The 14,685-nt window shown below is 34.7% G+C and overlaps 1 pseudogene; it reads left to right on the top strand.

Annotated features, from left to right (window-relative positions):
* The first annotated feature begins 5,433 nt into the window (after positions 1 to 5,433).
* The window catches only part of LOC124991362 (T-cell receptor gamma chain C region C7.5-like), a 34,503-nt pseudogene continuing 25,251 nt past the window's right edge, over positions 5,434 to 14,685 (top strand).

Below are 14,685 nucleotides of genomic sequence, written 5' to 3'. Positions count from 1 at the left end.
AGGATTCATGTATACTTCTAACTGCTCAAATGGAAGATTACTTCAACTGCTCGCTCACAGGAAAAAAAAATTGAATCTGGAGGTTTTTTTTTTTTTATTTTTAGGAGAATTTTTTTCACTTACTAATAAAAAATAACACTAAAATGTGTTTAAAGAATTTCTGTTTAAAGCATGTCTTACATGCTTTGAATTTTAATCCTTTATCTCAATTGAACTTATCTCTTACATTAATATTTATTTGTCCCACAATTTAGAGCCAATAAAATTACTCTTTTGCCCATATTTGTCAGAAAAGAAATTTAACTTCATACAGAAAATGGTCAATACATAAAATTAACAAAACCATTGGAATCTTGTCACAAATCTAAAATGCATATTAAATGTGAAATAGCTAATACAATTATTTGATGGAAGAAAAAACAAAAAATAGACTATAGTTAAGAAGTCTCACATGTAGTTTTGAAATTTAACTTTAATAGTTTATTTAATTGATTTGGTAAACTTACATGGAATTCATATCACTGCATCTTAAAATATAAAGTAGGCAGTATTATTTGGCAAATGTATATACAAAAATGAATTGGATAGGCTTATTGATTTTTTTAAATAAATAAAATATGTACTGGTCATTCTATTCATTATTCAAATAAAATAGGATTTCTGCAATTTTATGTATTGTGAAAAAAAATTTGGCCCTGAAAATACTCTTAATACAGATATTTAAAAGTGATGCTTTAAAAATGCATGTAATATGAGGATCCAAACCTTAGTTACTAACTGTATATAATCAAGTACACTATTTAATTCTTAGTCAACTATTATTAAGAAAGTTACAGAAGTTCAAGATTCGTTTTATCTTTATAAACATGACATTTTAACTATAAAGGAAAGAGGCAAGAGGTAATAATGGTGGGGAACAGTTCAGAAAGTTTTCCAATCATCATTTGAGTTTCAATTTCTTTATTATAATGAAACTGAAGATTTCCCATGATGAACCACAAGTTCCCTAGATGAAAATTAAAAGTTAACAAATTGACTTTGACTAAAATTATATAAATATAATCCACTATTGCAAATTTAGTCTTAATTTTTATAACCTGTATTTTAAAGTACAAATAATGTATACAATTGGATAAATATATATTCTCTTATAATTTGTATTAAAAGGAAACTGGGTGAAATAAAGAAAGCACATTGGAACCAATTATATTTATAACATGTCCAGGAATATTAACATCTTATGCTTCTTGATCTTGTATAAAAGTGAAGAACTTGGGTACACAGATAATAATCATCAAGAACTTTTGAAGATTCATCACCTATGTATAAAAATGCATTGGATTTATGAGCATTGATCTTGTAACCTGCTACTTTACTGAATTCACTTATGAGTTCTAAAAGTTTTCTGGTGAAATTTCCGGGTTCCTCTAAATATATAATCATGTCATCAGCGAACAGGGATAGTTTAAGTTCTTCTTTTCCTATTCATATCCCTTTAATTTCTTTGGTTTGTCTAATTGCTCTGGCTAGAGTTTCAAGGACAATGTTGAATAGAAGTGGTGAAAGAGGGCATCCCTGCCTTGTTTCAGTTTTTAGGGGGAATACTTTCAGTTTTTCACCATTTAGAATGATATTGGCCATGGGCTTAGTGTAGATGGCCTTTACAATGTTAAGGAATGTTCCCACTATCCCTATATTTTCTAGTGTTTTGAGCATGAAGGGATGCTGTATTTTATCGAATGCTTTTTCTGCATCTATCAAAATAATCATGTGATTCTTAGCTTTAAGTCTGTTGATATGGTGAATGACATTTATTGATTTCTGAATGTTGAACCTACCTTGCATCCCTGGGATAAAACCCACTTGATAGTGGTGCACTATCTTTTTAATATATTTTTGTATGCGATTTGCTAAAATTTTGTTGAGAATTTTTGCATCGATGTTCATTAAGGATATTGGTCTGAAATTTTCTTTCCTCGATGTGTCTCTGTCTGGTTTAGGTATCAGGATGATATTGGCTTCATAGAATGAGTTTGACAACCCCATTCACAATGGCCTCAAAAAAATAAAATACTTGGGAATCAATCTCACAAAAGAGGTGAAAGACCTCTACAATGAGAACTACAGAACACTAAAGAAAGAAATTAAAGAAAACCTTAGAAGATGGAAAGATCTCCCATGTTCTTGGATAGGCAGAATTAATATTGTCAAACTGGCCATACTACCAAAAGTGCTATACAGATTCAATGCAATTCCAATTAAAATCCCAATGATGTACCTTACAGAAATAGAGCAAGCAATTATGAAATTCATCTGGAAGAATAAGAAACCCAGAATAGCTAAAGTAATCCTTAGCAGAAAGAGCGAAGCAGCGGGTATCGCTATACCAGATCTTCAACTCTACTACAAAGCAATAGTAACAAAAACAGCATGGTATTGGTACCAAAATAGACAGGTAGGTCAATGGTACAGAATAGAGGACATGGACACAAACCCAAATAAATACAATTTTCTCATACTAGATAAAGGGGCCAAAAATATGCAATGGAGAAAAGATAGCCTCTTCAACAAATGATGTTGGGAAAACTGGAAATTCATATGCAACAGAATGAAATTAAACCCCTATCTCTCACCCTGCACAAAACTCAACTCAAAATGGATCAAGGACCTTGGAATCAGACCAGAGACCCTTCATCTTATAGAAGAAAAAGTAGGTCCAAATCTTCAACATGTCAGCTTAGGATCAGACTTCCTTAACAGGACTCCCATAGCACAAGAAATAAAAGCAAGAAACAACAACTGGGATAGATTCAAACTAAAAAGCTTTCTCTCAGCAAAGGAAACTATCAGTAACGTGAAGAGGGAGCCTACAGAGTGGGAGAAAATCTTTGCCACTCATACTTCAGATAGAGCACTAATTTCCAGAATATATAAACAACTCAAAAAACTCTACACCAAGAATACAAATAATCCAATAAACAAATGGGCTAAGGAAATGAACAGACACTTCACAGAAGAAGATGTACAAGTAATCAACAGATATATGAAAAAATGTTCAACATCTCTAGTAATAAGGGAAATGCAAATCAAAACTACACTAAGATTCCATCTCACCCCAACTAGAATGGCGATTATCAAGAACACAAGCAACAATAGGTGTTGGGAAGGATGTGGGGAAAAAAGTACACTCATACATTGCTGGTGGGGTTGCAAATTAGTGCAGCCACTCTGGAAAGCAGTATGGAGATTCCTCAGAAAGCTTGGAATGGAACCACCATTTGACCCAGGTATCCCACTTCTTGGCCTATACCCAAAGGACATAAAATCAGCATACTACAGAGATACAGCCACATCAATGTTCATAGCTGCTCAATTCACAATAGCCAGAGTGTGGAACCAACCTAGATGTCCTTCAATTGATGAATGGATAAAGAAACTGTGGTATATATATATATATATATATATATATATATATATATATATATGCAATAGAATATTACTCTGCCATAAAGCATGATAAAATTATGGCATTTGCAGGCAAATTGATGAAATCATGCTAAGTGAGATAAGCCAATCTCAAAAAACCAAAGGAGGAATGATCTCGATGATAAGCGGATGATGACACATAATGGGGGGTGGGAGGAGTTAGTGTTATGGTTAGGGTCAGGTTTAGGGTTAGGGTTAGGGAGGGGGGCAAGAATGGAGGATGGAAGGACTGTATAGAGGGAAAAGAGGGGTGGGAGGGGTGGGGGGAAGGGTAAAAATAACAGAATGAATCAAACAACATTACCCTATGTAAATTTATGATTACACAAATGGTATGCCTTGACTCCATGTACAAACAGAGAAACAACATGTGTCCCATTTGTTTACAATAAAAAAATTACCAAAAAAAGAACTTTTGAACTTTCTTCTCAAAAGTGAAATCCAGCTCTTCTTTTCTTAAGAAATTGCCTGTTGAATTATATTATACTAACTTCATACTAGATCAAAGGGAGTATTTGCAAAGTATTCGAGTTTTGACTGAAAATCAATTTAAAAAAATTTTATAATTTACGATAAGTCATTAGATTAAAAATAAACTTAAAACCAGCTAACATCCCAGATACATGACATGGCATTGTAAACAAAGAATGTTTTGTGGTATTTTGATATTACATCTGTGAGATACTCTTGAACCATTACTTTTAATCTTACACCAATTATAGATGTACTTTGTTCAGTGGGTTGAGATATAAAGAAATAATGGAAGGCCAGAACCCAGATGTCAGAGAGAAGGTTGAAACAAATTTTTGGAACAGAAACTGAGAATTAAATATGGCAATAATGAGATGGGACCGTCTTCCTAAACCAGTCAATTCCAATCAAAGCAAGTATGCAAATACCCTTGTGTAGCAGTAGTGATGCTTGAGCTACAAAAGAAATTTTAAAATAAAATAAGTTTTTGGCAAACATTTTCAAAAGGAAAAATTTTGATAAGCACATTACTTGATAAAATTAACACAAAAGAATTTTAGAAAATAATACAAACTTTTACTAGGAGTTTTAAAAATGTTCCTATTTTGTATCAAAATTCAAGACACTCTGAAATTTGGAAGCACAGGGTTAAACACTGCTCAACCCAAAAGCTTGGAGCAGTTCACATGTGAATGTAAAATGTTGTAAAACATTAGAAGTTAATTAGGAAAACTCAAAAAGCTTCAGAACTGGGCAACGGATCCACATTTGAAGCTAAGAGTTGAACCTGATCTACTCTAAGGATTCACAGAAATACATGCCCAGTGAAACAAGTGACAGTGTATTATAACAAACATAAAAGAAAATCTACCTCCTGACACTTATTTATATGAGAAATAAGATAGGGCACATTCCAGAATCAGCTAAATGAAGACTGGGTTGCACAGAATCACACGGCATGTGACTGTGAGTCATATGTCCAGAGAGAAGAAGTGACAAAGGATAGGCAAGGGAAGCACTTTAGAAGGGACCACAGAACCTCATCTGGAGAGATGGTTAAAGTGTCCTGGTTGTCTTCCCCTCTCCTGAATTGCACCTTGACCAAATGCTCCACTATCTGAAAACAAAATAAATAGAAAAAAAAATAAGAGGGGTTATGAACATAGAGAGCCTTATTAATGAACAGTTAGAAGTCACACCCCCTTTAGTATGTGGAGAAGGAACAAAGATCAAGTTTTCATCAAGGCTCTACCACTCCATGACTGTGACTTTTGACAAGTTAACTTAACTTTGCACATCCGTAAAGTAAGGACAATAATGAATACTTGCAACCTATGGGGGATGAAAGGCCATGGTGGGCACTAATTCAACAGCAACTTGTCCTCCTATTGATAGGTGCTAAGTTATTGCAAAATAAGCAGTGTTTGTGTTTCTCTTATTATCCTTTTAAATTGATATTCCATTTCCTCCACAAATAAAAGCTCTGATATAGACATTTCCCCCAAGTCCATGACTTTTCTTCCTTCTGTTGCTGAAATAAATCTCCATAAAAGATATATCTATCTTCTAGAGAAGTTTTCCCCTGATGTTATTAAGGTATTTTGGAAAGAAAAGGATGGTGATAGGATTCTGGAATCCCAGCAGGGAGATACCATGAAGAATAAAGACACATACCTGAAGATGAGCTGGCTAACTGTGACTGAAGAGTCTGGATATAGAACACAGGTGTATCGTCAAACACGAGAACAATAAAGGAGGAGTTGATCAAGAGATTCTCTTTCCTGCAATAAAGAAAGGTATGTGCATTTAAATGTAAATATAAACTTCCAGAAACATTATTTGAAAGGGACTAGTCCACCTTTTCAATCAAGTAGTAATGAAAAACAAGTATAAGTCTTTCTTAAAAATTATATTTCATGGTACCATAAATTCCCTGTTATTTTCCTTAATGAAGTAAAATGGTGTAGCCGTGAGAAAACATGGAAAAGTTTGCCTTAAGCTTTCTCAACCTGCTTCAATATTTAAATATTAAAAGCAGAGGATGTGTTTTTAAATTTTGTATGAATTAAATAAAACAACTTACATGAAGCATCCAGCAAAATGTTAAGTTCTGAAAAGTAGTTTCCACTTTTGATGATTTTACTTGATTTAGAAATCAGAACAATTATGGATTTCGGGAATGTTCTACCATGTAAGCAAGTCACAGACTCCAATCTTGCCATGCAGAAAGTTTAATCAACAAAGAAGGAGTGCTTAGTTAACAAAATGGTACTCAGACAAGAGCATAGTTCAAAAAGCAAAAAAATAAAAAAGAAATAACCTGAGCCACTAAAGTTTTATGGTGGCCTTGAATTGTTCTGATTTTTATTTTATATATCACTGTTAGACAAAATTTCCTAATGTATGCTTGAATAAGGCTAACATGTATGGACATACTCAATTTCTCTGTGACACATATACTTCTTGTCGTTGGTAAATACAGCTACAAAAACAGTTACTTTTCTATTCACATATGCCAGACCTGAGTTGGAATGTGGATGAATAGTCCAAGATTAGTACCCCTGTTATGGGGCACAACTTAAGAACAGCCTGATCACCACTGATAAGTCCACTGTCCGGTTGACTGTCTCACACAATGCTCCAAAAATGGCTTTTGGGAGAACAGCCCCGACCATAGGGTTGCAGGGGTTTTTATACCATAAATCAGTACGTCAATCATGGTGATGAATATCAAGCAGGAGAGAAGTTCCAGTTTAATAAAGATTCACTAGGCACTATAATTTAAAACAAATTTCTCTCATGGGCTTCTCGCCACTCCAGAACTGAGAAGGGTGCTTCGGTCCATGTCATTCTACAGAGTTTCTCCAATGTTGATTCTTGAAAATTTGTTTTATAAAAATAACACATGGAAGCACAAATGAATGGAGTGATTGTTTTTAATGTAGATAAAATCATTCAGTTCCAGTTTGCAACCAACATTGATTTAGACAATTTAGAAAACACAGATTTAATTATTAGGGACTCCACTTTTTTATTTTTACCTTAATCAGTTCAAATCAGTTCTTGGTGATAGTGACTTTCATTTATATTTCAGTGAATAAAGTCAATTTAAGGGAAGGAATATACTTTCAAGATCCAAAAGTCAATTCTTGAAAATATTTCAAATCCATACATGACCATACTCTCATTTATATCTTGGGATTTACTCCAAAATGTCTATACCCCAACTCCATCTTTAAAAGTACAAACGTAAAACTCAGCGTACAATGAAAATTCATAGTGGAAGTGTAATAATATGAACAAGAACACATCTAGAAGAAAAAGAATAAACCCAAACAACCATTGTGATGCTATTTTTTTAATCAATTTTAAAAATGAAATCTTTGTACTTTTTTGTGTTTTTTAAAAATTTTATATATATATATGTGCACATACATATGCACACAATTATATACACACATAGGGATATATATACATACATATGCACATATATGTATATATGTATACATATATACATACATACATATATAAACACATATATCTCACCTCAAGTTTTATGCAGAGAGCTAGAAATAAGACTTGACCTCTCTTCCTATTCCCAGAAAGACATACAAAGAAATCTGAGCTCCTAAAACAGGAAAAGACCTTTTGCTAAGAATAATTAGGAGATTTACCTTTTGTCCACACTGGTAGAATTATTTGTCTATGTATTATTTTGTATATATTTCTTGGATTATTTTTAAAAGCTACTGTCCTCTTGTACTTTGCTCATGTACATGAAGCATTTAATCAAGAACTTGGCATAGCAATGATCACTGAACAGGTATTAGATTGTGTCAGTAATTGATGTCCTCAGGCTCACAAACACCACATCGATAGAAAGTCATGTGCATGAACTAGGGACATTGGGGATATATATGACTTTGAAAAGTACACTTGCTTTTCTTTTTTCAGATGAGAAGTTTCTTTAAATCAGATTCTTTTGAATGTGTATGATTCTGTTGTCAACTCAGATTGGGTGGATTTCTTAGGACTCACCATTTCATGTTAGCAGTGTGTGCCGAAGCCCGGAAAGCAGCCAATTTTTCTGCTTCTTTTCCCATTGAACACGTATTTGTGCATCACCTGCTTGGGGTCATAGCTGTGCAAGGAGCTGTGAATACAGAGGAGAAACCACATAGTCCTGGTTGTGCATTCACGTTGTGATGAAAGGAAAAAGAATGTAATGTTTTTGAAATTCACATTTTTGGATACAACAAAAGTTTTGATTTAAAAATACATAGTGTGTGTATACACACATATGTATGAATACATGCACACACATATATATGTGAATACACACACACACACACACATACAAGTGGTATTAACTGAATTAGATACCAGTTATTTTTGAAACTGTGAGGCTCATATTTTTAATGTGTATCTCCCCTTTCTCTTTGTGGTCAGATTGAATACACAAAATATCAGGTAATAGGGGTGAATAATTGACTGCTATTTGCTCTCATTGCTTTAAATTGTCCCCACTATGAATCCCAGAGAAGCCAGTTTGAAAAATGGAAATGATGAGTTTTAGAGTGTGTTTGCTTTCATCACATGTCAGATCATTTTCCATTATCAATTTATCTTGGTATGAGATTGGTAAACTAGAGGAAACAGTGATATGCTCTGAAGCATTTTAACAAAGGGTATTCATTCATTTACTTGTCTATTGTTTGTATCACTGAGGAAAGCATGATATCAAGTTACTCTAATTTAGTTTTTTAACTGTAGATAAATAAAATTCTCAACCTCAATCTCTGCTCAGAGTTATAAATGTGACTTGACCTATTTTTCTCTGCCCAGAAAGAATTTCACTGAAATGTTCAACTCCTATCATTTAAAATAGATGGCATTTTCAAAGTTTTATAAAGATATTAGGAGATTATGTTATCTTTACAAATTACTTACTCACATTTATATGCATTATTTTTATTTTTAATTTGTTCTAATTAGTTATACATGATGATAGAATGCACTTTGACACATCATACATAAATGGTGTATAACTTCCCATTCTTCTGTTTGTACCTGATGTAGAATCACACTGGAGTGTCGTTACACATGCACATAGGGTAATAATGTCCTATTCATTCTACTGTCCTTCCTACGTCCCTACCCCGCTCCTCCCTTCACTCCCCTCGGTCTACTCCAAAGTAACTCTAATCTTCCCTAGCACCCCTCCTCTTATTGTGAATTAGCATTCGCATATCAGAGAAAACATTTGGCCTTTGGTTTTTTGGGATTGACTTATTTCGCTTAGCATGATATTCTCCAGTTCCATCCATTTACCTGCAAATGCCATAATTTCATTCTTCTTTATTAAGGCTGAGTAATATTCTAATGGATATATATACACAGTGTCTTTATCATCCATCAGTTGAAAGACCCCTAGGTTGGTTCCTTAGTTTAACTATTTGTTACTTGAGCTGTTATGAACATTGATGTGGCTACATCACTCTAATATGCTGATTTTAAATCTTTTGGGTGTAGCCTGAGGAGTGGGATAGCTGGGTCAAATGGTGGTTCCACTCCAATTTTTCTGGGGAAGCTCCATACTGCTTTCCATAATGATTGCACCAATTTGCATTTCCACCAGCAATGTATAAGTGTACATTTCTCCCCACATCCTCGCCAATATTTATTTTTGCTTGTATTATTCATAGTTGTCATTCCGACTGGATAGAGATTAATTCTTAGAGTAGTTTTGATTTGCATTTCTTTAATTGCTAGAGATGTTGAGCATTTTATCATGCATTCTTTGATGGATTTTAGATCTTCTGTGAGGTGTCTGCTTGGTTCCTCAGCCCATTTATTGATTGGGTTATTTGTGTTTTGTTGTTGAGTTATTTGTGTTTTTTATATATCCTAGAGATTAAAGCTCTATTTGAGGTGCATGTGGTAAAGACTTTCTCCCATTCTGAAGGCTCTCTCTTCACATTATTGATTGTTTCCTTTGCATTTACTTTTACAAAGTAATTTCCACATGCCCTCTTTTAATCTCCCTCAACATCCTTTGAATCTGGCTCTGCCACTCACTGAAATGATTCTTGGCAGATTAAATGTACTCTTTACATTTTATTTTCTTATTCATGATTAGGGAAGATTCATAATACAACTCTTTTAAGTGTGAATGATGACTTAAAACAAGGTAATGCTTGTGAAGCATTAACATAGTGCCTATCAAACAGTGATCTATCAATAGGTACCAATTTCATAAATATTGGTGTCTCATGTCCACAAACACCACAATTCAAGAAAATCATGGGCATGAAAGAAGAATATTGGAGATATGCATTATGTGAAAAGATTCAACTGCTTTCCTGTATTTACGTGAAAAATTTCTCTAAATCAGACTCTTTTCTTCCACTGTTGATTCTAGTAGTAGATGGATTCTGGCGTGTGCCAGATCCTACAAAGCAGTCAAGTTTATATTTATTTTTCCATTGAACACAAATTTGTGTAACACCACTTTTGAGCACACACTGGACAAGGAGCTGTGAAGACAGCAGAAAACCAGATATTCTTGGATATTATAATATAGTTTGAGAAAAACTAAAAACATATCTGTTGTGAACATCAACATCTTTGTGGGCAAAAACACGATATGGGAATGATATCACTGAACTACATAGAGTGAAACTAATTACTTTTGTAATTGTGGGACCATATTTTAAATAATTGTCTCTGTTCTTGACAGACTTGTATGTATTTTTATATGCATAGTAAGTGTATGTATATACACATTTATACACTTTTAAATAATAGATGAATGATTGACTAGTACTTCTCTCTTTTCTTCTAGCTGTCACCACTATTACTCCCAGAGAAACTGATCTGAAAGTTAAAAATGGTAGGTTTTAGTGTATGTTTACCTTTATGTCATGTTCTAGCATTATCCCCTTTCTGAACTTTCAAAACTCCTTAGCTTAGGGAAAAAGGCAGAGCAGTTGGATGTTGCCAAATAGACTAAGTGACACTTTAAGTAATCCATCATTTCCTAGGACTCATAGTGGGTAAATACAACTCTTGCCTGAAGTTTAATTCAGAGAACAAGAAACATGACTTTTCCTATCTTCTAACATAGGAAATAATGACACTAAAATACTCACCCCAATAATATGGGCTAGTTTTAAAAATAGTCCATGTGCTGAGAATAATTAAAATACAAGAAGAGTGTCTTACTATACTCTGTATACTTAATTTTTCATTCACAATATGGGACCATTCATAATTCAGCTTATTTAAGTCATTTGGTCCTGTTGTTCCAGATGCAGAACACCTATAAAAACTTCAATTGAGCAGTTAAGTATACCACTTAAGGTAACTTTGAAATAATTATAATTTTAGAAGTCTATTCTTGTGAGAAAAGTAATGGCTAATTATTAAAATGAAGAAAATGTATAAAGAATATATGAACCCTAGATGATAATTTCCAACCCATTTTAATGCAACTGTGTTGATTATATTGAAATATTTGCAGAATTGATAACTTGATCTTAATGGGTTAAGTGCTGTTGGGGACTTCAATGAGCTAATGCACAGGAGACATTTAGCATAGTGTCTGGAATAACTGTGATCACTCAGTTAGTATTAGTTTTTATTAATATTGATTGATTATCTCTTCTGTATATGTCAACCAATTTTACACACAGAGACACCACACAAAGAGAGTAAAAGAATGGGGATGAATAATTAATTGGTATTTATTCCCATTTCTTTTACATGATTCTGAAGCTTGTTTGAGAGATGAAAACATTTTAGTGTAGTTTGCATAATTTTATGATACAGCTTCTTCTGCTCATGATCCCCTTTATGTTTGAACTCCCTTACTTAAGGTAGAAAAATCAGAATGACTACAAGTTGCAGGGTAGACTAAGTCCAATTTTAAATTAATCCATCATTTCTTAGACATCATATTATCACAGCAAATAACTTATTTTTGGATAGGATGACTACAAAGTAGAAAATACTGTGCATGCTCTGAATTGTTTTCACAAATGGACTTCATTTATTCTTGTGTCCATTTTTCCCTTTAGTGACTGGGGCAAACATGACATCAAGTTACTTCTAGATTTGTTCACTTATTTTTAGTCTTTTGCTAGCTGCTAATAACATGAACTGTCACAGAGTCATTTCATACAGAAGGCCTCCAGCAGGTTCCACATGTATTTATCTTCTTAATCCTCAGAAAACTTCTATGCTGTAATTCAGCTATTTTTCTCCCATTTTACAGATGTGGGGAATGAGCTAAAAGTAATGAAGTTTCTTGCATATGCCACATATCTATATCAGGTATTTCAACTTGGGCCATCAGATAGACTTTATACACTTACTACTCTTCCTCTTAGAAAGAATCATAAAGCAAGAAATTCTGAAGCCAAGGCTCTGAGACCCATTGGCCGTACCGTATGGTGGGGCAGGAAAGAAAATGGGTTCAGAGTACCACAGACTTGATTCTACTCCCATTCTCTAAATGACCAATTGCATAAATATGGGTGAGTGACTTCCATTCTGCAAATAGTTCTTTGTTCATTTGTCAATTGAGAATAATTATACCAACCTTGGAACATTGAAGAGGCATGGGTCCAGGTGTGAAATGTCTAGAATAGGCCTCTTTTAGCAGGCTTTGAATAAGTAAGAATTTCTGGTCTCTTCTACATGTGTGCAAAGAACCCTGGTGACCTTTCTCCTGTTTCTTATTTTATTTCCCTGGGTCTCTGGACCTCAGCAGCCACCCCAGGCAAGGAGGAGCTATAAGTCCTCACCTGTTAGAGAGCCAGGTGCCAGGAGCATATTACTTGAGGGCTATTTGTTCACCAAGGGCTGGTTTTGTTCAGTTCTGATTCTATGAAGATGAAACCTGTACAAACTGAAATTTCTCCAAGAATTGTCTTGACCTTACAATCCATTGAAGAGTCACTGTGACTTACTACCACTGTATTAAAATATTGAGATTGCTTATTTCTTGCAAAACTTCAGAGGACTTGAATGGCAATTATCCAAAAATAACAGAGCTAAAATGATAGGTATGTGGAAAACATGTACATGTGCCAGAGCCACCATTCATTCCAGGGAGTTTGGATTAACCGTTTTCTCTAGTGTCCTCTTATTTAAAATCTCTCACCCACCCCACCCAGAACACTACCAAATTTTCTTAGATTGCACAGTTCCTACATATCTCATTGCATTCTCAACATGTAAAGTCCAGAGACTTCTAAATAAACAAGACAACTGATATTTAAGCTTAACCTCTGAGATGTTGACTGTACTTCCATATGCAAAATCACAAAGTAGATGAGATTGTATTCTTTAAAATCATGTTGCTATGGTCATGATCTGGGCCTGTCACTTAACAAAGGCATGCATCAGCAAATTCCTTCTCTCTGTGGCCTCACTTCATCTGCCAAATAAGAATGAAAATAAACTGTCTCTTGCTGTCATGGAATCTCATAAAAAGTAAATAGTCCTAAAGCTTTATATGCAAAATTCTCAGCATACTGTTTGGCATTTAGTTAGTTGTTAGTGGATACTATCTATTATTTTTACTTAGAGACATTTTGAGGGTGAAGAAAACCTAAAATCTAGTTTCACACATACTTTCGTCTTCCACTAGACTCAAACCTTAAAAACATAGCCCTACTATTTAATATTAGTAAACTCCTTAAGTGAATTTTGCAGAGTTTGTTAATGGACTTCATTTGCAATCCTAACCTTGCTCTGGGTGGTTTGGATGGGAGTGGTAGATGTTGACCTTTGGGGTTTGGTGGGAGTGGTGTTATTTCAGTATAGGTCACCAAAAATAAATATCTGTGGCACCCTCACCCATGAAAGGTCCTTTCCTGTCAAAGAACAAGTGAAACTAATTGCATGACTTCTCTTAGATGCCCTGAGGCTGCAGCTCACAAACACCTCCACCTACTGGACCTGCCTCCTCCTGCTCCTCAAGAGTGTGTGTGGTCTACTTGGTCATCCTCACCTTCTGTCTGCTTAGAAGAACAGCTGTCGGTGGGATTTGAGAGTGCTCCTAGCAGACTGTGGCGTAACACAGTGATCTTCTCTTCATCGTTTATTGTGCTGAACAGGATCTGCTAAGGATTTGGCTAGGTTTGCAGCTGGGTTCAGACTTCTTCAGTTTTCACGTGTATTATTCTGTCATTATTGCATAAAGGTTTTTCAAATCAGTGAGCAAACTCAGGAATTTTGCTTTCTAACAAGGAACTCACAGTAGCCCCTGGTCTCATTGTATCCACAATCTGCATTGTACCCTCCTATCAGCCCAAATCATCAAAGCCTTAGTGGGGACAGCATGCAGCTTCCAATCACAGCCCTGAGGGCCATGTAATCAGAGACTACTAAAAGCCTTCCATTCTATACACCCTGAAGCAGCCTCTTTGCCACTTGGCTTCTGTGTTTGTTTACCTTTTCATAATGGACACAATAAATATCGACAGTTTATTTTGGACCATCTGTACTGCAAATTGATGAAACTGAATTGAAAGTCCACAGTGAGAAGCAGCATGACAACTAGCTATGATTTCAAACCTTATGTGTTAACAAGCATCCAACACCAGTTTCCAATTCTGTCCCTGAGATAGGGGTCATGGACTTTCCTTGGGGCGCTGCTCCACAGCCAAATGAAGACACTCACATTTTTACTCTTTTAAAGATCATAGATTAGAGTCCATG

This window comes from Sciurus carolinensis, chromosome 8 (genome assembly GCF_902686445.1).
Source record: "Sciurus carolinensis chromosome 8, mSciCar1.2, whole genome shotgun sequence".
Taxonomy (NCBI): domain Eukaryota; kingdom Metazoa; phylum Chordata; class Mammalia; order Rodentia; family Sciuridae; genus Sciurus; species Sciurus carolinensis.
Note: the sequence above shows the minus strand (reverse complement) of the source record. Positions and strands in the feature narration are given on the sequence as shown.